General features: G+C 44.1%; 1 protein-coding gene across 1 annotated transcript in view; it reads right to left on the bottom strand.

Moving 5' to 3' along the window:
• ARVCF (ARVCF delta catenin family member) overlaps positions 1 to 21944 on the bottom strand; it is a 1196801-nt gene that overhangs the window by 1099982 nt on the left and 74875 nt on the right. The gene's annotated exons all lie outside the window — the stretch shown is intronic.

Here is a 21944-nt window from a genome sequence, read left to right as displayed (position 1 = left end):
TGTGCCTGTACTTCAGTAGAATACATGATAAAAATAGCAGCCAAGTGAGTAGATATTGCACAGAGGGGTATGGTGCCAAAATTCAAGAAGTACTGCAACAAATTCAAAATTAATAGAGAACAGTTAGTATTGAATTCATAATAACTACTCCGTAGAAAAATACATTGCAACTATGCCCCTAAAGTGCAACATAGTGTAAGATCACATCCAGAGATGGATACAGTAAAAAGTGCAAGCAAGACTAGTGGCAGAAATAAATACACACACCGTATTGGCACAAATAGTTACCTAGGAAATAAGACAATTAAAGTGACTAGTGCAGAATGTTGAAGATAAAGAGTGTCAGGTGGAGATAAGGGCTGCTTACCCGCGCAGACCGCCGTGCCCAACGTGTGTTTTGCCGCAGCTTTCACAAGGGACCTAGTACCTGGTTAGTACCTAGTAGCAAGTCCTTTTGAAAGTATCACAGGTTACAAACACTTTTTTGTAGTCAGCCAAGAGTCTTTCAATTCTTGTTTGAGGGATTTTCATCCATTTTTGCTTGGAAAATGCTTCCAGATCTCGGAGATTCCTGGATCGTCTTGTATTTTGAGGTCTAGTTACAGATTTTCAATGATGTTCACATCAGGGGACTGTGAGTGCCATTTTAAAACCTTCAGCTTTCACCTTTTGAGGTAGTCTATTCTGGATTTTGACTTGTATTTAGGATCATTATTCATTTGTAGAAGACATCCTCTTTACAATTTCACCTTTTTACAGATGGTGTTATGTTTGCATCAAGAATTTGTTGAAATTTCATTGAATCCATTCTTCCCTCTACCTATGAAATCTTTCCCACGCCATTGGCTGCAACACAACCCCAAGGAATGATTGATCCACCCCCATGCTTAATGGTTGGCGATGTGTTCTTTTCCTGAAATTCTGTGTTGATTTTTCTCCACACATACCTTTGATCATTGTGGCCAAAGAGTTCTATTTTAACCGCATCGGTCCATAGGACTTAGTTTCCAAAATGCATCAGCCTTGTTTAGATGTTCTTTTGCATACTTCTGACGCTGAATTTTATGGTGAGGATACAGGAGTGGTTTCCTTCTGATGACTCATCCATGAAGGCAATATTTGTGCAGGTGTCTCTGAACAGTAGAACAATGTACCACAACTCGAATATCTGCTAAATCTTTCTGAAGGTATTTTGCCGTCATTTGCCTCTTAAGCAATCCTACGAACAGCTCTCACTGGAATTTTGCTTGGTCTTCTAGACCTTATCTTGAACTTCATTGTTCCTGCCATTTCTTAATTACATTTTGAACTGAGGAAAGAGCAACTTGCTATCTTCTCATAGCCTTACCCTGTTTTGTAGGCCTCCACCATTTTCATTTTCAGAGTGCCAGGCAGCTGCTTAAAAGAACCCATGGCTGCTGTTTCTTGGCACAAGGTTAGAGGAGGCATTTTTTTTTATAAAGCTGGGAAGTTTGCATCAAATGGCCTTTAATAATGATGATAATTTACAAGCCATAGCCCTAACAGGCTAATTAAGGTCTGAAACCTTGGTCAAAATTATCTGAGCAAATACAGTAAATCTCGTTGATATGTGCGGGGAAAGATGTAGGCTCAGCGCAGGAGCCCACATCAAATGGAGAGATACGACATGGGGCTAATGTCAACATTTATCTATACCACTGAAAAGCAAACTATTTTCCTTTTTCTACCTGGGGACCTGGCTTCTTGACTAGTCTCCTGGCTCAGCCCCTGGCAGCTTTTAAAGTATGTTTTACTCTGAAACGTTACAGCATTTAAGAGTAAAACATACCTGGCTGAAATCATATAGACACCGTCTGGTACTTGCTGCCTGTGGATCGGGCATTTTACAGCTGGCAGGTTTCCTTTAATCAGAACAGTAATTACTCAAGGGCCAGGTCAGAATACATAATATTAATCAGTATAGTAACAAGGCAAAAAATAGCAATGGACAGATGTCTCATGGGGATTGAAATAGGCCAGTGGCACCTGCTATGCAGTTTGTCTACAAATCTTCTCAGCAACTGGATGGACAGTAGGGCCTAATTTACGTATGGAAAACTAATTAATTAATCAATGGCTGGGTGGCAAACAAGCCAACCAGCAGAGGAGGAAAAACTACTCTAACATTGGGAAGGCTGACTAGCAGGAGGACATGCCACTCAGGAAAAGAGGAGACAATGTTTATCAGGTAGGCAACAAGTGCTCTGCGGAGACAAACAGCTCCTTACACTGTAAGCACTACTCACAGAGCTGCTCCACCTGAAAATAGAGAGCAACGTTGGAGCAGGAACAGGCGAGGTTGTTGCAGGTTCCTTATCTTTACACAAACTAATAATTTATGCAACACAATAACCATGATGTTTTTGTTTTTTAGAAGTGATTTTTCCCTATAGTTTTCTGCCCACACTTCAACAATGTAATGTTAAAAGGTACTTTGAATCATCACATAATTGAAAATTAAAACTAAAGAAACACATGCAAGGAACTTTTAGCATATTCATATTTTACAATTTTCCGTACTTTAAAAAGTAAATTATGAATATAACAAGAAAATATAAAAAAAAAACTTATGTACTTGATAACTTAATAAATTTGGTGACATTTAAAAACAAAAAAGGAAAAATTAATGCTAAGTTAGTTTTAGCTTTGGAACATGGATTCAGGAATTTCGGTTCAATATTTCTTTAGTGCCTAGAATCCAATAACAATGATGTTAGTAGCAGATTAAATAAAGATTTAGAAGGTTGGCAGAAAGAAGTTGAGATTTATCCATTCCCAGCTACTATTTATTGGTTATAATAAAAATGTTATATTGCAGATCCCCAGGTCACAAAACAATCCTTGGGCATAACTTCTTGCAGGCGCTATCAATCTGTTCAATAAAAACTGAGCTTGAAATCTATACTATATTACAGAAGGTATACATTTATGTTAGGTACATCGTACCAGGTTCCAATGCTATTTTCTGGTTAGAAATCTAAGTACTGTATATACGCCGAGATTTTCAGCACATTTTTTTGTGCTGAAAGTGCCCCCCTCAGCTTATACACGAGTCATGGTCCAGAAAGAGGGAAGCCGGTGGCTGTAGCACAGTGACAGCTGCAGCCACCGGCTTCCAGAATACATCAATACTCACCCTTCGTCGCGGCATCTCTGTCCCGGGGCGGCAGCTTCTTCCTGTCCTGAGCGGTCAAGTGCTACCGCTCATTAAGGTCATGAATATGAACACGACTCTACTCCTATAGGCGTGGAGCACATATTCATGACCTTAATGAGCGGCACCACGTGACTGCTCAGCACAGGAAGAAGCTGCCGGGATGTTCAGCGACGGTGACGGTGCGAGGAGGGCGAGTATGACAGAGGAGGATGGGGGGAGGACGAAGGAGGACAGGGGATTACGGGGGAGGACAGGGGAGCCCAGCCATGCATATAAGATGGGACAGGGGAGCTATGCAAAAAAGGATGGGAGGGGGAACCAAGCCATGCATACAAGATGGGATGGTGGGAGCCATGCATACAAGGATGGGAGGGGGAGCCGAGCCATGCATACAAGATGGGACGGGGAGCCATGCATACAAGGATGGGAGGGGGAAGACGAGCCATGCATACAAGATGGGACGGGGGAGCAGTTTGTGATTAGATTAATTACAATAAGTTAACATCTCATTATTCCCCTTCTAAACACAACATTGGAGCATATCACAGATCCTTTTAAGAAATCCACAAATAAAATGCAATACATGAATGTAACCTAAAATTAAAAGGATATGCTATTTCCTAGTATGGAAGCAAACTTAACCCCTTAGTGACATAGCCAAATTTAAAAAAAATCTGACTAGTGTCACTTTGTGGTAACTCTGGAACGCTTCAACAAATTCCAGTGATTTTGAGACTTTTTTTCGTGACACATTATACTTTATAATAATGGTAAATTTAGGTTGATATGCTTTGTGTTTATTTATAAAAAATATCATAAATTTGACAAAAATGTAAAAAAAATTAGCAATTTTCAAACTTTGAATTATTATCCCTTTAATCCAGAGAGTCATACCATAGCAAAACATTAATAAACAACATTTCCCTCATGTCTGATTAACATCAGCACCATTTGTAAAATGTTATTTTATTTTGTTTGCATTTTATGAGGTTTAAAAATGTAGCAGTAATTTTTCATTGTTTAATGGAAATTTCCAAAATTATTTGTTTTAGGGACCTATCCATGTTTGAAGTGACTTTGGAGGTCCTATATATTTTAAAAACAGCACCACTCGACATATTAAAATTTGCCGTCACGTAGTTTATTAACCCTTAAGGTGATTTTCAGGAATTAATGCAAAGTGACATGAAAGAATTAAAAAGTGTATTTTTACCACCTAACCGTCACTGACTTTTGAACAGGCCATTGTAGCCGGCAGACTGTAAGGCTATGCGCACATGTCAGGATTTCTTGCAGATATTTCCTGATCAAAATATTGACTTTTTCTGCAAGAAATCCGCATGCGTTTTTTTCCGCGGAGCTTCCCAATGCATTAAATAGCAGAAAAAACGTGAAAAATCAGCAAAATTAATGAACATGCTGCGTTTTTTACCGCAATGCGTTTTTTTGCGGAAAAAAACGCATTATGTGCACAAAAAATGCAGAATGCATTAAAAATGATGGGATGTTTATGTATGCTTTTTTTAAGCGTTTTTCCCGTGGAAAACGGATGAAAAAACGCGAAAAATCCTGAACGTGTGCACATAGCCTTAAGCTGCTATTTGCTCGTGAATTGCATTGTCAAACATGAGGATCACACAATCATGATCTCAGGGTGCCGATGGGATAAAGAGGGAGAAGCCACACTTTTAAACATTTATATGATAGTCATTATTGACAGCAGCATCTAAGGGGTTAAACAGATATGGACGGTGACAACACGGATCATGGCTGATGCAGCAAGTTGCCAGCTATAGTGTACAGCCGACAGCTGCTGGATTGTTACCTGTATGGGGAGGCTATTCTCATATCTCAGGTCAGTTAAAAGTCGTATTGACAAGTCATTAAGGGGTTAAATTCTGTACACTAAATTCATCTACGGTAATAAGTACACAGGGAATTATTTATGGAGAGCATTTATATAGCCAATTTTAATGGAAAATATACTTTATGATTCTTTATGTTATCCCCTTCCCGACCTTTGACGCATACGCTGCGTCATGAAAGTCTGTGCCTTCCCGACCTATGACGCAGCGTATGCGTCATGGAGGGATCGCGTCCCTGCAGATCGGGTGAAGGGGTTAACTCCCATTTTACCCGATCTGCAGAGACAGGGGGAGTGGTGCTTCAGCCCAGGGGGGGTGGCTTCACCCCCCCGTGGCTACGATCGCTCTGATTGGCTGTTGAAAGTGAAACTGCCAATCAGAGCGATTTGTAATATTTCACCTAAAAAACTGGTGAAATATTACAATCCAGCCATGGCCGATGCTGCAATAACATCGGCCATGGCTGGAAAACCTAATATGTCCCCCCCCACACCCACCGATCGCCCCCCCAGTGGTCCGTTATGGGGTCCGGTCCCCTCCGTCCGCCTGCCGGCTCCCCCGTCCTCCTGCCCGCTCCCTCCTTGTTTGAATAAACCCCCCCCTGTGGTCCGATCACCCCCCCTGTGCTCCAATCCACCCCCCCACCACCCCTTCATACTTACCGATCCTCCCGGTGTCCGTACGTCTCCTCGCTGGGCGCCGCCATCTTGGAAAATGGCGGGCGCATGCTCAGTGCGCCCGCCGAATCTGCCAGGCGGCAGATTCCTTACAGGTACATTTTGATCGCTGTGGTAGGTTCTATCACAGCGATCAAAATAAAAAAAATAATAAATACCCCCCCCCCCCCCTTTATCACCCCCATAGGTAGGGACAATAATAAAATAAAGAAAATATTTTTTTATTTTTTTTTTCGTTTTCCACTAGGGTTAGGGTTAGAACTAGGGTTAGGGTTAGAACTAGGGGTAGGGTTAGGGGTAGGGTTAGGGTTACGGGTAGGGGTAGGGTTAGGGTTATGGCATGTGCGGATTTGGCTGCGGATCCGCAGCGGATTGGCCGCGGATCCGCAGCGGATTTGGCCGCGGATCCGCAGCGGATTTGGCTGCGGATCCGCAGCGGATTTGGCTGCGGATCCGCAGCGGATTGGCCGCTGCGAATTCGTTGCAGTTTTCCATCAGGTTTACAGTACCATGTACACCTATGGAAAACCAAATCCACTGTGCCCATGGTGCGGAAAATTCCGTGCAGAAACGCTGCGTTGTATTTTCTGCAGCATGTCAATTTTTTGTGCGGATTCCGCAGCGTTTTACACCTGTTCCTCAATAGGAATCCGCAGGTGAAATCCGGACAAAAAAAACACTGGAAATCTGCTGTAAATCTGCAGGTAAAACGCAGTGCCTTTTACCTGCAGATTTTTAAAAAATCGTGCGGAAAAATCTCACACGAATCCGCAACGTGGGCACATAGCCTTAGGGTTAGGGTTGGAATTAGAGTTAGGGTACCGTCTCACAGTGGCACTTTGATCGCTACGACGGTACGATCCGTGACGTTCCAGCGATATCCATACGATATCGCTGTGTCTGACACGCAGCAGCGATCAGGGACCCTGCTGAGAATCGTACGTCGTAGCAGATCGTTTGGAACTTTCTTTCGTCGCTGGATCTCCCGCTGTCATCGCTGGATCGTTGTGACAGCAATCCAGCGATGCGTTCGCTTGTAACCAGGGTAAACATCGGGTTACTAAGCGCAGGGCCGCGCTTAGTAACCCGATGTTTACCGTGGTTACCAGCGTAAAAGTAAAAAAAAAAAAAACCGTACATACTCACATTTCGGTGTCCTTCAGGTCCCTTGCCGTCTGCTTCCCGCTCTGACTGTCTGCCGGCAAGTGAGAGCACAGCACAGCAGTGACATCACCGCTGCGCTCTGCTCTCACTGTACGGCGGCACTCAGTCAGAGCGGGAAGCAGACGGCAAGGGACCTGAAGGACACCGAAATGTGAGTATGTACGTTTTTTTTTTTTTTACTTTTACGCTGGTAACCACAGTAAACATCGGGTTACTAAGCGCGGCCCTGCGCTTAGTAACCCGATGTTTACCCTGGTTACCCGGGACCTTGGCATCGTTGGTCGCTGGAGAGCGGTCTGTGTGACAGCTCCCCAGCGACCACACAACGACTTTCCAACGATCACGGCCAGGTCGTATCGCTGGTCGTGATCGTTGGTAAATCGTTATGTGAGACGGTACCCTTAGGGTTGGAATTAGGGCTAGGGTTGGAAATAGGGTTAAGATTAGGCTTGTGGTTAGGGTTAAGGATAGGGTTAGGGTTGTGTTGGGGTTACAGTTGTGGGTAGGGTTGGGATTAGGGTTAGGATTAGGGTTACGGGTGTGTTGGGGTTAGGGTTGTGGTTAGGGGTGTGTTGGGGTTAGGGTTGTGATTAGGGTTATGGCTACAGTTGGGATTAGGGTTAGGGGTGTGTTGGGGTTAGTGTTGAAGTTAGAATTGAGGGGTTTCCACTGTTTAGGCACATCAGGGGTCTCCAAACGCAACATGGCGCCACCATTGATTCCAGCCAATCTTGCGTTCAAAAAGTCAAATGGTGCGCCCTCCCTTCCAAGCCCCGACGTGCGCCCAAACAGTGGTTTACCCCCACATATGGGATACCAGCGTACTCAGGACAAACTGGGCAACAACTATTGGGGTCCAATTTCTCCTGTTACCCTTGCAAAAATAAAAAATTACTTGCTAGAACATAATTTTTGAGGACAGAAAAATGATTTTTAATTTTCACGGCTCTGCGTTGTAAACTTCTGTGAAGCACTTGGGGGTTGAACGTGCTCACCACACATCTAGATAAGTTCCTTGGGGGGTCTAGTTTCCAATATGGGGTCACTTAGGGGAGGTTTCTACTGTTTAGGCACATCAGGGGCTCTGCAAATGCAACGTGACGCCTGCAGACCATTCCATCAAAGTCTGCATTTCAAATGTCACTACTTCCCTTCCAAGCCCTGACGTGCGCCCAAACAGTGGTTTACCCCCACATATGGGGTACCAGCATACTCACAACAAACTGGGCAACAAATATTGGGGTCCAATTTCTCCTGCTACCCTTGTGAAAAAAAAATTGCTTGCTAAAACATCTTTTTTGAGGACAGAAAAATGATTTTTAATTTTCACGGCTCTGCGTTGTAAACTTCTGTGAAGCACTTGGGGGTTGAACGTGCTCACCACACATCTAGATAAGTTCCTTGGGGGGTCTAGTTTCCAAAATGGGGTCACTTGTGGGGGGTTTCTACTGTTTAGGCACATCAGGGGCTCTGCAAACGTAACATGATTCCCGCAGACCATTCCATCAAAGTCTGCATTCCAAATCGTCACTACTTCCCTTCTGAGCCCCGGCATGTGCCCAAACAGTGGTTTACCCCCACATATGGGGTATCAGCGTACTCAGGAGAAACTGCACAACAACTTTTGGGGTCCAATTTCTCCTATTATCCTTGGGAAAATAAAAAACTCCGGGCTAAAAATCATTTTTGAGGAAAGAAAAATAATTTTTTTATTTTCATGGCTCTGCGTTATAAACTTCTGTGAAGCACCTGGGGGTTTTAAGTGCTCACTATGCGTCTAGATTAGTTTCTTGGGGGGTCTAGTTTCCAAAATGGGGTCAATTGTAGGGGAGCTCCAATGTTTAGGCACACAGGGGCTCTCCAAACCTGACATGGTGTCCGCTAACTATGGAGATAATTTTTCATTCAAAATGTCAAATGGCGCTCCTTCCCTTCCGAGCCTTACCATGTGCCCAAACAGTAGTTTACCCCCACATATGAGGTATTGGCGTACTCAGGAGAAATTGCCCAACCAATTTTAGGATCCATTTTATCCTGTTGCCCATGTGAAAATGAAAAAATTAAGGCTAAAAGAAATTTTGTGTGAAAAAAAAGTACTTTTTCATTTTTACGGATTAATTTGTGAAGCACCTGGGGGTTTAAAGTGCTCACTATGCTTCTAGATAAGTTCCTTGGGGGGTCTAGTTTCCAAAATGGGGTCACTTGTGGGGGAGCTCCAATGTTTAGGCACACGGGGGCTCTCCAAACGCGACATGGTGTCCGCTAAAGATTGGAGCCAATTTTTCATTCAAAAAGTCAAATGGCGCTCCTTCCCTTCCGAGCCCTGCCGTGCGCCCAAACAGTGGTTTACCCCACATATGAGGTATCAGCGTACTCAGGACAAATTGGACAACAACATTCGTGGTCCAGTTTCTCCTTTTACCCTTGGGAAAATAAAAAAATTGTTGCGAAAAGATCATTTTTGTGACTAAAAAGTTAAATGTTAATTTTTCCCCTCCATGTTGCTTCTGCTGCTGTGAAACACCTGAAGGGTTAATAAACTTCTTGAATGTGATTTTGAGCACCTTGAGGGGTGCAGTTTTTAGAATGGTGTCACTTTTGGGTATTTTCAGCCATATAGAACCCTCAAACTGACTTCAAATGTGAGGTGGTCCCTAAAAAAAATGGTTTTGTAAATTTTGTTGTAAAAATGAGAAATCACTGGTCAAATTTTAACCCTTATAACTTCCTAGCAAAAAAAAAATTTGTTTCCAAAATTGTGCTGATGTAAAGTAGACATGTGGGAAATGTTATTTATTAACTATTTTGTGTCACATAACTCTCTGGTTTAACAGAATAAAAATTCAAAATGTGAAAATTGCAAAATTTTCAAATTTTTCGCCAAATTTCCATTTTTTTCACAAATAAACTCAGAAATTATCGACCTAAATTTACCACTAACATGAAGCCCAATATGTCACGAAAAAACAATCTCAGAACCGCAAGGATCCGTTGAAGCGTTCCTGAGTTATTACCTCATAAAGGGACACTGGTCAGAATTGCAAAAAATGGCAAGGTCATTAAGGCCAAAATAGGCTGGGTCAAGAAGGGGTTAAAAAGTTAGATCCCTATTACTTTTATATATTTCACTTAAATACATGCCTTTTGGGGCCGAAAAAGTAAAATTCAGCAATAGGGTTTCATTAAAATTTTATATCATTTGATTTCTACAGCTTCTACAAGTGCTTCTCACAAAATTAGAATATCATCAAAAAGTTAATTTAGTTGAGTTTTTCAATACATAAAGTGAAACTTATATAGAATCATTACAAACAGAGTGATCTATTTCAAGTGTTTATTTCTGATAATGTAGATAATTATGGCTTACAGCCAAAGAAAAATAGTAGTTACTCACCGATAACGGTGTTTCTCTGAGCCCATGACGGCACCACGGAGAGAGGGGATCCGCCCACCAAGGACAGGAAACCTACAGATAAAAAGGCGGTACCTCTCTCCCGCATCAGTTTGTTTACAGAGTATAAAGGGAACATCAGGTTAACGATCACAAATGTTTCAACATCACTAAACCTTAATAAAGATACCGCGTGCTTAATGATTATATACATAACTAAACATTGTAAGAGTGTGCACACCCACGCGTGAGGGAGGGAATGTACGGGTGCCGTCATGGGCTCAGAGAAACACCGTTATCGGTGAGTAACTACTATTTTCTCTGTCCCCCATGACGGCACCACGGAGAGAATTGCAGAGACTGTCTACATTAGGGAGGGACTACCGCTTCCAGAACCCTTCTACCAAAGGTAAGGTCTGAAGAAGAATTTAAGTCCAACCGATAGTGCCTAAAGAAAGTTGAGGGTGAAGACCAAGTAGCAGCTCTACATATCTGGTCTATTGTTGCTCCGGCTCTCTCTGCCCAGGAAGCCGCCATCGCCCTAGTTGAATGAGCTTTAACTTCCCCTGGAGCTGGCATCCCGCTTGAGGTATACGAGAGGTTGATGGCATCTCTGATCCATCTTGCCAATGTACCCTTGGAGGCCTTTTTGCCTTTCCGAGGGCCCTGAAAACACACAAAGAGAAAACCTTCCTCTCTACACTCCCTAGTAGCCTCCAGGTAATGGATGAGACACCTTCTGACATCCAATGTGTGTAGTGATTTTTCCCCCTCGTTTTTAGGGTTAGGACAAAAGGAGGGAAGGGAGATCTCTTGGGACCTATGGAACCGGGAGGCCACCTTTGGTAAATATGCCAGATCAGTTTTTAATACCACCCTGTCCTCCAATATTAGTGTGAAGGGTGGCCCGGCTGACAAGGCTTGTATGTCGCTAATTCTTCGGGCTGAAGTGAGGGCTACCAAAAGGGAGGTTTTAAAGGATAGAATCTTTAAGGGAATTTCTTTTAAGGGCTCAAAGGGTGCTTTGGTAAGGGCCGTAAGAACTAGATTTAAGTCCCACTGTGGGGCTCTACGTGAGGGTAGAGGCCTAGATCTTTCTGCCGCCTTAATGAATCTGGAAACCCAACGATTCTTTGCTAGATTGTAATTAAACAGTGCCCCAAGTGCGGCAATGTGAACCTTCAGTGTATTAGTGGCTAGGCCTTTTTCCAGCCCATTTTGCAGAAATTCTAACACCAATTTGAGAGGGATTCCCTCGGAGACTTTAGCCCCCGAGGAAGAGAGGAATTTCTTCCAGATTTTACCATACTGCTTAGTAGTTGTTAATTTTCTACTTTTTAAGAGGGTTGACACTAGACCTTGAGAAAAGCCTTTCTCCATCAGTAACCCCCTCTCAAATTCCAAGCTGTCATGTGTAACCTCGCTACCTGCGGGTGTGATACTGGACCCTGGAACAGGAGATTGGGCAGGTCTGGGAGTATCCAAGGGTCTGTTATGAACATCTTTCTGGCCCAGGAAAACCAAGTTCTCTTCGGCCAGAAAGGGGCAATCAATATCACCCGGGCGCTGTCCTCCCTTATTTTCCTCAGAACCGCTGGTATCAGAGTGATAGGGGGAAATGCATAACATAGTTAGTGCTTCCAAGGAATCATGAAAGCGTCCAGCGCCACCGGGTTCCCCGCTGGGTTTATGGAACAAAAGGTGGTCACCTTCCGATTTAGGTTGTTTGCGAAGAGATCTATTGTCGGAGACCCCCACATCTCCGTTATCTGATTGAATATGGACTGGTTCGTCAAGGATGCTAAATTTTCCTCGGCCATCTGTAAGATTGAATGTGTGACTTCCATCAGCGGTTGAGAGTGTGTTCCCCCCTGATGGTTTATGTAGGCCACTACCACTCTGTTGTCTGAAAACAGTCTTACATGATGTGAGTGAAGGGGTTTTTGGAATTCTGTAAGAGCGAATTTTACTGCCAGTAATTCCCTCCTCATGTTGGAGGATGCTTCTTTTGTGTCGTCTGACCATGTCCCCTGAACCACTAGATCGTGTAGGTGAGCCCCCCAGCCGAAGGGACTTGCATCTGTGGTTACCACCTTTGACACTGGGATCACCCATGGCAGACCGCGGCCCAAATTGCTGTCTTTTGTCCACCAATCTAGCGAGAGGATTGTGTTTGATGAGAAGGTGAACTGACTTTCTAAATTTCCCTTCAGGAAAATATCATCCAGAGTAGAGCCGAAAAGAAATTCTCCCTCACAAGGAATATTACAAAGTTTTGTCTTTGTTAGGAGGTCTCCGGGCCAACATTTGAGCCAGAGGGCTCTTCTGGCTGCATTGGAGAATACCGCTGATCTGGCCGAAAGCCTGATGGAGTCTGCTGACGCATCGGCCAGAAAAGCTGCTGCCCCTTTCATTACTGGTAGGGTATTTAGTATACTGTCTCTGGATGCCTTATCCTTGAGCTGGGATTCCAGCTGGTCAAGCCATACCATAAGGGAGCGGGAAGTGCAAGCTGCGGCCACCGCTGGTTTTAGGCCCCCCCCCTGCTGCTTCCCAGGAACTTTTTAGAAAAGCATCCGCTTTTTTATCCATGGAATCCTTTAAGACCCCCATGTCTTCAAAAGGTAGGGCAAACTTTTTTGACGCTTTAGCGATTGCTACGTCTAATTTAGGTGCTTTTTCCCAAAAGGAGCATGCAGGGTCTTCAAAAGGGTATTTCCTTTTGGGGGTAAGTAGGGCCTTTCTCAAAGGTTTTTTCCATTCTTTATTTATTAAGGCTTGTATTTTATCATTAAGGGGAAACACCCTTCTTTTTTTCTGCTCCAGTCCACCGAACATGATATCTTGGACTGATTTTTTAGTGTGGGATTCAGCAAGACCCATGGTACTTCTGACCGCTTTAATAAGGGAGTCCGTTTCTTCTAATGGGAAGCAACTACGACCTCCCTGAGAAGAGGATGATGAAGAGGATGATGAGGAATCGGATGAATTTGAACTAATCTCCCCACTATCCGAGTCACTAGAGTCAGATATAGGGGTCTTTTGTTTAATTTTTTTACGTTTTTTACCCTCCTGGAGAGACTTAAGGTATCTTCTACTTGAGTTTTAATTAATGTTTTGAGTTCTGTGGCGAACCCTGGAAGCCCTTCACAGAGAGTCTCTTCCATACAGGATTTACATAATCTTTTTTCCCAGGAGGCAGGTAAATCTTCTTTACAAAGGGCGCAGATCCTATGTTTGGACTTCCCTGCGCTCTTCCTTCCCTAAAACAACAAGAGAAAGGTAGGCTCTATTAGCCGGAGCAGTCACGGAGATCACTCACCACCTGGTGTACCCTCAGTACCGGCTGTGGATGGTCCGTATCGACAGTATGGTGCTCCTTTGATCCGGATGCAGCACTAGAATTTTTGCTGTGCTGAGATCCAGACCGTGCTCCAGCTCCACGCCGCTGGACATGAGAGGTCCCTTGCCCCTGCTGCCGGCGTTTCTGCTGCTGCTGCGGTGCCTGCGGTTGCTGCGCTGGTGAGCCCTGCAATTCGGGGTCACTCATAGCTGCTGGGGAATGCTGGCTGTACTCCATTAGAGCAACTAGCCAGGGAGACAGCCCCCATTTAAATATCCTGCGCGCCGATTTCCGCGCGCTCCCTGATACTAGATTGTGCGCATGCGCGAATCCCGGCATGCACCGCGCTTTCCCAGCAAGCCCTGCGCCGCCCAGAATGCCCTGCTTCGCCCAGCAGGCATTGCGGCACCCGCGCATGCGCGTTGTTACCCGGAAGTCCGACACCACGCTTGATGCTTCCTGGTGCGCTATTCAAGCGCGCATTGTCGCGCCCTGCTCCACCTATGGAGGGACCCCTCCGGTGGTTTCTCGTGCGGGTGTGTGCCGTCTGGAATCCCTACGTAGTGAGGATTCCTGTAGGAGCCGCAGCGCTGCTGCTGCGGTCCCCGCTCACCCTAGAGACCTACTGATCCCAGCGGTGGCGCTTCGGGTGGCCCAGCCCAGCCGAGGCAGGGAACCCCCGCTGCCTGAACCGGTCTGACTGGCCCCGGAATCCAACGACGATCTGAGGTAAGATCTGCTGCAGGTCCCGTCAAGGACAGGAAACCAAACTGATGCGGGAGAGAGGTACCGCCTTTTTATCTGTAGGTTTCCTGTCCTTGGTGGGCGGATTCCCTCTCTCCGTGGTGCCGGGGACAGAGAAACACAAAAGTCATCTCAGTAAATTAGAATAATTAACAGAAAACACCTGCAAAGGCTTCCTAAGCATTTAAAAAGGTCCCTTAGTCTGTTTCAGTAGGCTCCACAATCATGGGGAAGACTGCTGACGTGACAGATGTCCAGAGGGCAGTCATTGACACACTCTACAAGGAGGGTAAGCCACAAAAGGTCATTGCTAAAGAAGCTGGCTGATTAGAAGTAAAAAGTGTGGTAGAAAAAGGTGCACAAGCAACCGGGATAACCGCAGCCTTGAAAGGATTGTTAAGAAAAGGCCATTCATAAATTTTGGGGAGATTCACATTGAGTGGACTGCTGTTGGAGTCATTGATTCAAGAGCCACCACACTGACGTATCCAGGACATGGGCTACAAGTGTCACTTTCCTTGTGTCAAGCCACTTATGACCAATAGACAACACCAGAAGCGTCTTACCTGGGCCCAGGAGAAAAAGAACTGGACTGTTGCTAAGTTGTCCAAGGTGTTGTTTTCAGATGAAAGTAGATTTTGAATTTAATTTGGAAATCAAGGTCCCAGAGTCTGAAGGAAGAATGGAGAGGCCCACAATCCAAGCTGCTTGAAGTCTAGTGTGAAGTTTCCACAATCAGTGATGGTTTGGGGAGCCAGGTTATCTGCTGGTGTAGGTCCACTGTGTTTTATCAAGACCATAGTCAGAGCAGCCGTCTACCAGGAAATTTTAGAGCACTTCATGCTTCCCTCTGCCGACAAGCTTTTTGGAGATGGAAATTTCATACTTCCAGCAGGACTTGGCACCTGTCCACACTGCCAAAAGTACCATTATCTGGTTTAAAAACAACAGTATGACTGTGCTTGATTGGCCAGCAAACTCGCCTGACCTTAACCCCATAGATTGGGGTATTGTCAAGAGGAAGATGAGAGACACCAGACCCAACAATGCAGACGAGCTGAAGGCTGCTGTCAAAGCAACCTGGGCTTCCATAACACCTCAGCAGTGCCACAGGTTGATCACCTCCATGCCACACCGCACTGATGCAGTAATTGATGCAAATGGAGCCCTCACCAAGTATTGAGTGCATTTACTGAACATATCTTTCAGTAGGTCAACATTTCGGATTTTAACATCATTTTTCAAGTTGGTGTTATAAAGTATTCTAATTTACTATGATAATGACTTTTGGGTTTTCATTGGCTGTAAGCCATAATCATCAACATTAACAGAAATAAACACTTGAAATAGATCACTTTGTTTATAATGACTCTATATAATATGAGTTTCAATTTTTTGTACTGAAGAACTGAAATAAATTAACTTTTTGATGATATTCTAATTAAGTGAGAAGCACTTGTAGAAGCTGTAGAAACCAAAATACCGTGTATACTCGAGTATAAGCCGAGATTTTCAGCCCATTTTTGGGGGTTGAAAGTCCCCCTCTCGGCTTATACTCGACTCATACCCAGGGGTCGGCAGGGGAGGGGGAGCGGGGGCTGTCTAATTATACTCACCTACTCCTGGCGCGGTCCCTGGTTCCCCGTTGCCGCTGCTTCTTCCTGTACTGAGAGGTCACATGATACCACTCATTACAATAATGAATATGCGGCTCCACCTCTCATAGGGGTGGAGCCGCATATTCATTACTGTAATGAGCGGGAACGGTGAATGCTCAATACAGGAAGAAGCTACGGTGCCGGGGAAGCAGGGACTGCACTTTTGGTTGTATATGCTTAGTCTACCGTCTTGCTGCTCGCTTAACCTAGGTGTATACGGGCAAAAATCATGCATGACAGAGCACATTGTGACTCATTTGCATCATTAAAATAAATTGCCCCATTAGCACATGCATCCAAATCTTGTTTTGTGGGGGTTTGGATGTAAACCCCGACGGAGCCACTGAACGTAGTGGCAAACAACTAGGCCGGTTTCACACTGTCACCAAAGATGACAGAGTCTATGTGTTAATACTTGCGTCACACAAGTGGCAACCGTGTGCCGCATCAGTACAACACGGACGGATGCCAGGGAAGAAGTGCTACAGTAAACGTTGTTCCCCGATGCCAGGTGCTGAAGACAGCTCTCATCATTCTAACCTTGCTCTGCCAGTGATCAGCGCGAGCAGGGGAGAATTATGAGAGTTACATTCAAGTGACAACAATGACAGCAGGCGGCTGCTGATAGGATTATTATTCCCATCAGCCTACACCTGCTGCCACTAATAACAGTGACAGCAGGAGCGGCTGATGGGAGTATTCCTCACCCGCCTCCTGCACAATAAATAAGTGAAAACAACGGCGTGGTTTCCCCTGTATTTTCTGCAATCAGCCAGGCTAAACTCACAGCTGGGGGCTGCAACACTCAGCTGTCAGCTTCAGCAAGGCTGGTTATCAAGAATAGAGGGGTCCCCACTCTGTATTTTTAATTATTTAAATAATTTAATAGTTCCATCAGCTGCTGCCTGCTGTCATTGTTATCACTTGAATATGACTTTCATCATTCTCCCATGCTTGCGCTGGTTGCCACCAGAGCAGGGGAGAATCGTCTTCAGCACCCGGCGAAGGGAACAGGGCTTACTGTACCGCTGCTTCTCAGGCGCCGGGACATGTCAAAAGGATGACATCCCAGTGTGTTATCCGTGTGCACGTTTGCGACACATTTTGCGGCCCGAGCTGACGGTAAAAACGGACATGTCAGCATGTTTTGTTACAGACACATGGGCCGTGGAAACACACTGACATGTGCACAGACCCATTCACTTGAATGGGTCTACGTGTGTCAGTGTCTCCGGTACGTGTGAAAACTTTCACCACACGTACCGGAGACATGGATGTGTGAAAGAGCCCTTATTCTCTCCTTTTCATCTAAACTAACTTGTGCCCACATCAAAGTGGAACAGAATAAAAAATCAATGCAATATATTAGAAAGTTTACATACAATTTTAACCCCTTCATGACCCCAGCTTTTTTTGGTTTTGCGTTTTCATTTTTCGCTCCCCTCCTTCCCAGAGCCATAACTTTTTTATTTTTGCATCAATATGGCCAAGTGAGGGCTTATTTTTTGAGGGACAAGTTGTACTTTTTAACTACATCATTGGTTTTAGAAAACGGGAAAAAAAATTCCAAGTGCGGTGAAATTGCAAAAAAAGTGCACTCCCACACTTGTTTTCTGTTTGGCTTTTTTGCTAGGTTCAATAAATGCTAAAACTGACCTGCCATTTTGATTCTCCAGCCATTATGAGTTCATAGACACCAAACATGAACATGTCTAGGTTTTCTTTGTTTTTTTTTTACCACGTAGATAAAAAATAAGCACAATTTTCCGATACCCATAGCGTCTCCATTTTTCCTGATCTGGGGTTGGGGGGAGGCCTTATTTTTTGCGTGCCGAGCTGAAGTTTTTAATGATACCACTTTGGTGCAGATACGCTCTTTTGATCACCCGTTCTTGCATTTTAATGCAATGTCACGGTGACCAAAAAAAGTAATTCTGGCATTTCAAATTTTTTTCTCGTGACGCCATTTAGCTATCAAGTTAATCCTTTTTTTTTTTTTTTTATTGTAAACCAATATTGATAAACAATACACAATGTGCTCACAATTAGCACCTGTGCCCAAACAGGAGATTACCGTAATATATAGCAAATCCCATGCAAAAAAAACAACAAATAACCCCTACATAGAAAAGAATTGCATGAACGGGATAAAAATCAAGCACAATAATTTTTATTATACAAAACACATATAAAATCAAATCTTAATCTGTGGGATACTCTGATGAATGACAACTACGAGGGAGCCACAGGTCAGAGGCTACAAACATGCATGTAATAGTACTGATACCCTTAATTAATCATAACACATGTGCATAGCGAGTCCAATAAAATGGAGCATAATACGCTAAGATGGTAAAAAGCATCCAGCAACAACACAGGGGAAAACATTAAGGGAGTTATAACCACTCGTGCAGCATATTTACCTCAGACCTGCGGCGCCTTTTTTTTATTGATAGATCAGGCAATTCTGAATGCGGCAATACCAAATATATGTATATTTGTTTTTTTCATTGTTTGATTTTGAATGGGACAAATTTTAAACTTAAAACTTTAACCCCTTAGGTGACAGAGCCAATTTGGTACTTAATGACCGAGCCAATTTTTACAATTCTGACCAGTGTCACTTTATGAGGTTATAACTCTGGAACGCTTTATCGGATCCCGCTGATTCTGAGATTGTTTTTTCGTGACATGTTGTACTTCAAGTTAGTGGTAACATTTCTTCGATATTACTTGCGATTATTTATGAAAAAAATGGAAATATGGCGAAAATTTTTAAAATTTTGCAATTTTCAAACTTTGTATTTTTATGCCCTTAAATCAGAGAGATATGTCACAAAAAATAGTTAATAAATAACATTTCTCACATGTCTACTTTACATCAGCACAATTTTGGAAACAATTTTTTTTTTTGTTAGGGAGTTATAAGGGTTAAAAGTTGACCAGCAATTTCTCATTTTTACAACACCATGTTTTTTTTAGGGACCACATCACCTTTGAAGTGATTTTGAGGGGTCTATATGATAGAAAATAACCAAGTGTGACGCCATTCTAAAAACTGCACCCCTCAAGCTGCTCAAAACCACATTCAAGAAGTTTAACCCTTTACGTACTTCACAGGAACTAAAACAATGTGGAAGAAAAAAATGAACATTTTACTTTTTTTTGCAAACATTTTACTTCAGAACCATTTTTTTTTTATTTTCACAAGTGTAAAAACAGAAATTTAACCACAAATTTTGTTGTGCAATTTTTCCTGAGTACACCGATACCCCATATGTGGAGGTAAACCACTGTTTGGGCGCACCGCAGAGCTTGGAAGTGAAGGAGCACCGTTTGACTGTTTCAATGCAGAATTGGCTGGAATTGAGATCGGACGCCATGTCGCGTTTGGAGAGCCCCTAATGCGCCTAAACAGTGGAAATCCCCCACAAGTGACACCATTTTGGAAACTAGACCCCCCAAGGAACTTATCTAGATGTGTGGTGAGCACTTTGAACCCCCAAGTGCTTCACAGAAGTTTATAACGTAGAGCCGTGAAAATAAAAAATCGCATTTGTTTTCACAAAAATGATTTTTTCGCCCACAAATTCTTATTTTCACAAGGGTAACAGGAGAAATTAGACCACAAAAGTTGTTGTGCAATTTCTCCTGAGTACGTCGATACCCCATATATGGGGGTAAACCACTGTTTGGGCGCACCGCAGAGCTTGGAAGAGAAGGAGTGTCGTTTTACTTTTTCAATGTAGAATTGGCTGGAATTGAGATCGGACGCCATGTCACGTTTGGAGAGCCGCTGATGTGCCTAAACAGTAGAGACCCCCCACATATGACACCATTTTGGAAACTAGACCCCTTAAGGAACTTATCTAGATGTGTGGTGAGCACTTTAAACCCCCAGGTGCTTCACAGAAGTTTATAACGTAGAGCCGTGAAAATAAAAAAAAAAATCGCATTTTTTCTACAAAAATGATCTTTTTGCCTCCAAATTTTTATTTTACCAAGGGTAACAGGAGAAAATGGACCCCAGAAGCTGTTGTACAATTTGTCTTGAGTACGCCGACACCCCATATGTGGGGGTAAACCACTGTTTGGGCGCATGGCTGAGCTCGGAAGCAAAGGAGCGCCATTTGACTTTTCAATGCAAAATTGACTGGAATTGAGATCGGACGCCATGTCGCGTTTGGAGAGCCCCTGATGTGCCTAAACAGCAGAAACCCCCCAAAAGTGACCCCATTTTGGAAACTAGACCCCCCATGGAACTTATCTAGATGTGTAGTGAGAACTTTGAATGCCCAAGTGCATCACAGAAGTTTATAATGCAGAGTCGTGAAAATAAAAAATATATATTTTTTAACAAAGATTTTTTAGCCCCCAAGTTTTTATTTTCACAAGGGTAACAAGAGAAATTGGACCCCAAAAGTTGTTGTCCAATTTGTCCTGAGTATGCTGGTACCCCATATGTGGGGGTAAACCACTGTTTGGGCGCACGGCAGAGCTCGGAAGGGAAGGAGCGCCATTTTGGAATGCAGACTTTGATAGAATTGTCTGCGGGTGTTATGTTGCGTTTGCAGACCCCTAATGTACCTAAACAGTAGAAACCCCCACAAGTGACCAAATTTTGGAAACTAGACCCCCTAAGGAACTTATCTAGTTATGTGGTGAGAACTTTGAAAGCTCAAGTGCTTCACAGAAATTTATAATGCAGAGTAGTGAAAATAAAAAAATATATTTTTTTCCAACAAAAAAGATTTTTAGCCCCCAAGTTTTTATTTTCACAAGGGTAACAGGAGAAATTGGACCCCAAAAGTTGTTGTCCAATTTATCCCGAGTACGCTGATGCCCCATATGTGGGGGTAAACCACTGTTTGGGCGCACGGCAGAGCTCAGAAGGGAGGGAGTACCATTTGACTTTTTTAGCGCAAAATTGGCTGTCGTGTTTGGAGACCCCCTGATGTACCTAATCAGTGGAAACCCCCCAATTCTAACTCCAACCCTAACCCCAACACAGCCCTAACCCTAATCTCAACCCGATCCATAACCCTAATCAAAACCCTAAATCCAACACACCCCTAACCCTAATCCCAACCCTAACCCTAATCCCAACCCTAATCCCAAACGTAACACTAATCCCAACCCTAATCCAAACCCTAACCCTAATCCCAACTCTAACCCTAACTTTAGCCCCAACCCTAACCATAACTTTAGCCCCCGTCGTCACAAAAAAAGTTCAATGTAACCTTTTTTTTGTACGTCGCATCCGCCATTTCCGCGGATGCGTGGCCGTAACTCTGCCCCCTCCTCCCCAGGACATAGACTGGGCAGCGGATGCGTTGAAAAACTGCATCCGCTGCCCACGTTGTGCACAATTTTCACAACGTGCATCGGTACATCGGGCCGACGCATTGCGACCGCCCCGTACCGACGCAAGTGTGAAAGAAGCCTAAGGCTACTTTCACACTAGCGTCGTACTCGGCCCATCGCAGTGTGTCGGGCCGACGTACCGACGCTAGCGTTGTAAGCGCCGCACAACGGGTGCAGCGGATGCTGTTTTTTCAACGGATCCGCTGCCCCATTGTGAGGTGCGGGGAGGCGGGGGCGGAGTTCCGGCCACGCATGCGTGGTCGGAAATGGCGGACACGTCGCACAAAAAAGTTACATGTAGTTTTTTTTGTGTCGACGGTCCGCCGAAGCACGACGCATCCGTCGCACGACGGATGCAACATGTGGCAATCCGTCGCAATGCGTCGCTAATGCAAGCCAATGGAGAAAAAACGCATCCTGCAAGCACTTTTGCAGGATGCGTTTTTTCTCCAACGACGCATTGCGACGGAAGCCAAAAAACGCTAGTGTGAAAGTAGCCTAACCCTAACCCTAGCCCTAACCCTAACCCTAACTCTAACCCTAACCCTAACTCTAACCCT

The sequence above is a fragment of the Ranitomeya variabilis genome, chromosome 1 (assembly GCF_051348905.1).
Source record: "Ranitomeya variabilis isolate aRanVar5 chromosome 1, aRanVar5.hap1, whole genome shotgun sequence".
Lineage (NCBI taxonomy): Eukaryota > Metazoa > Chordata > Amphibia > Anura > Dendrobatidae > Ranitomeya > Ranitomeya variabilis.
This window is presented reverse-complemented; position numbering and strand designations above follow the sequence as displayed.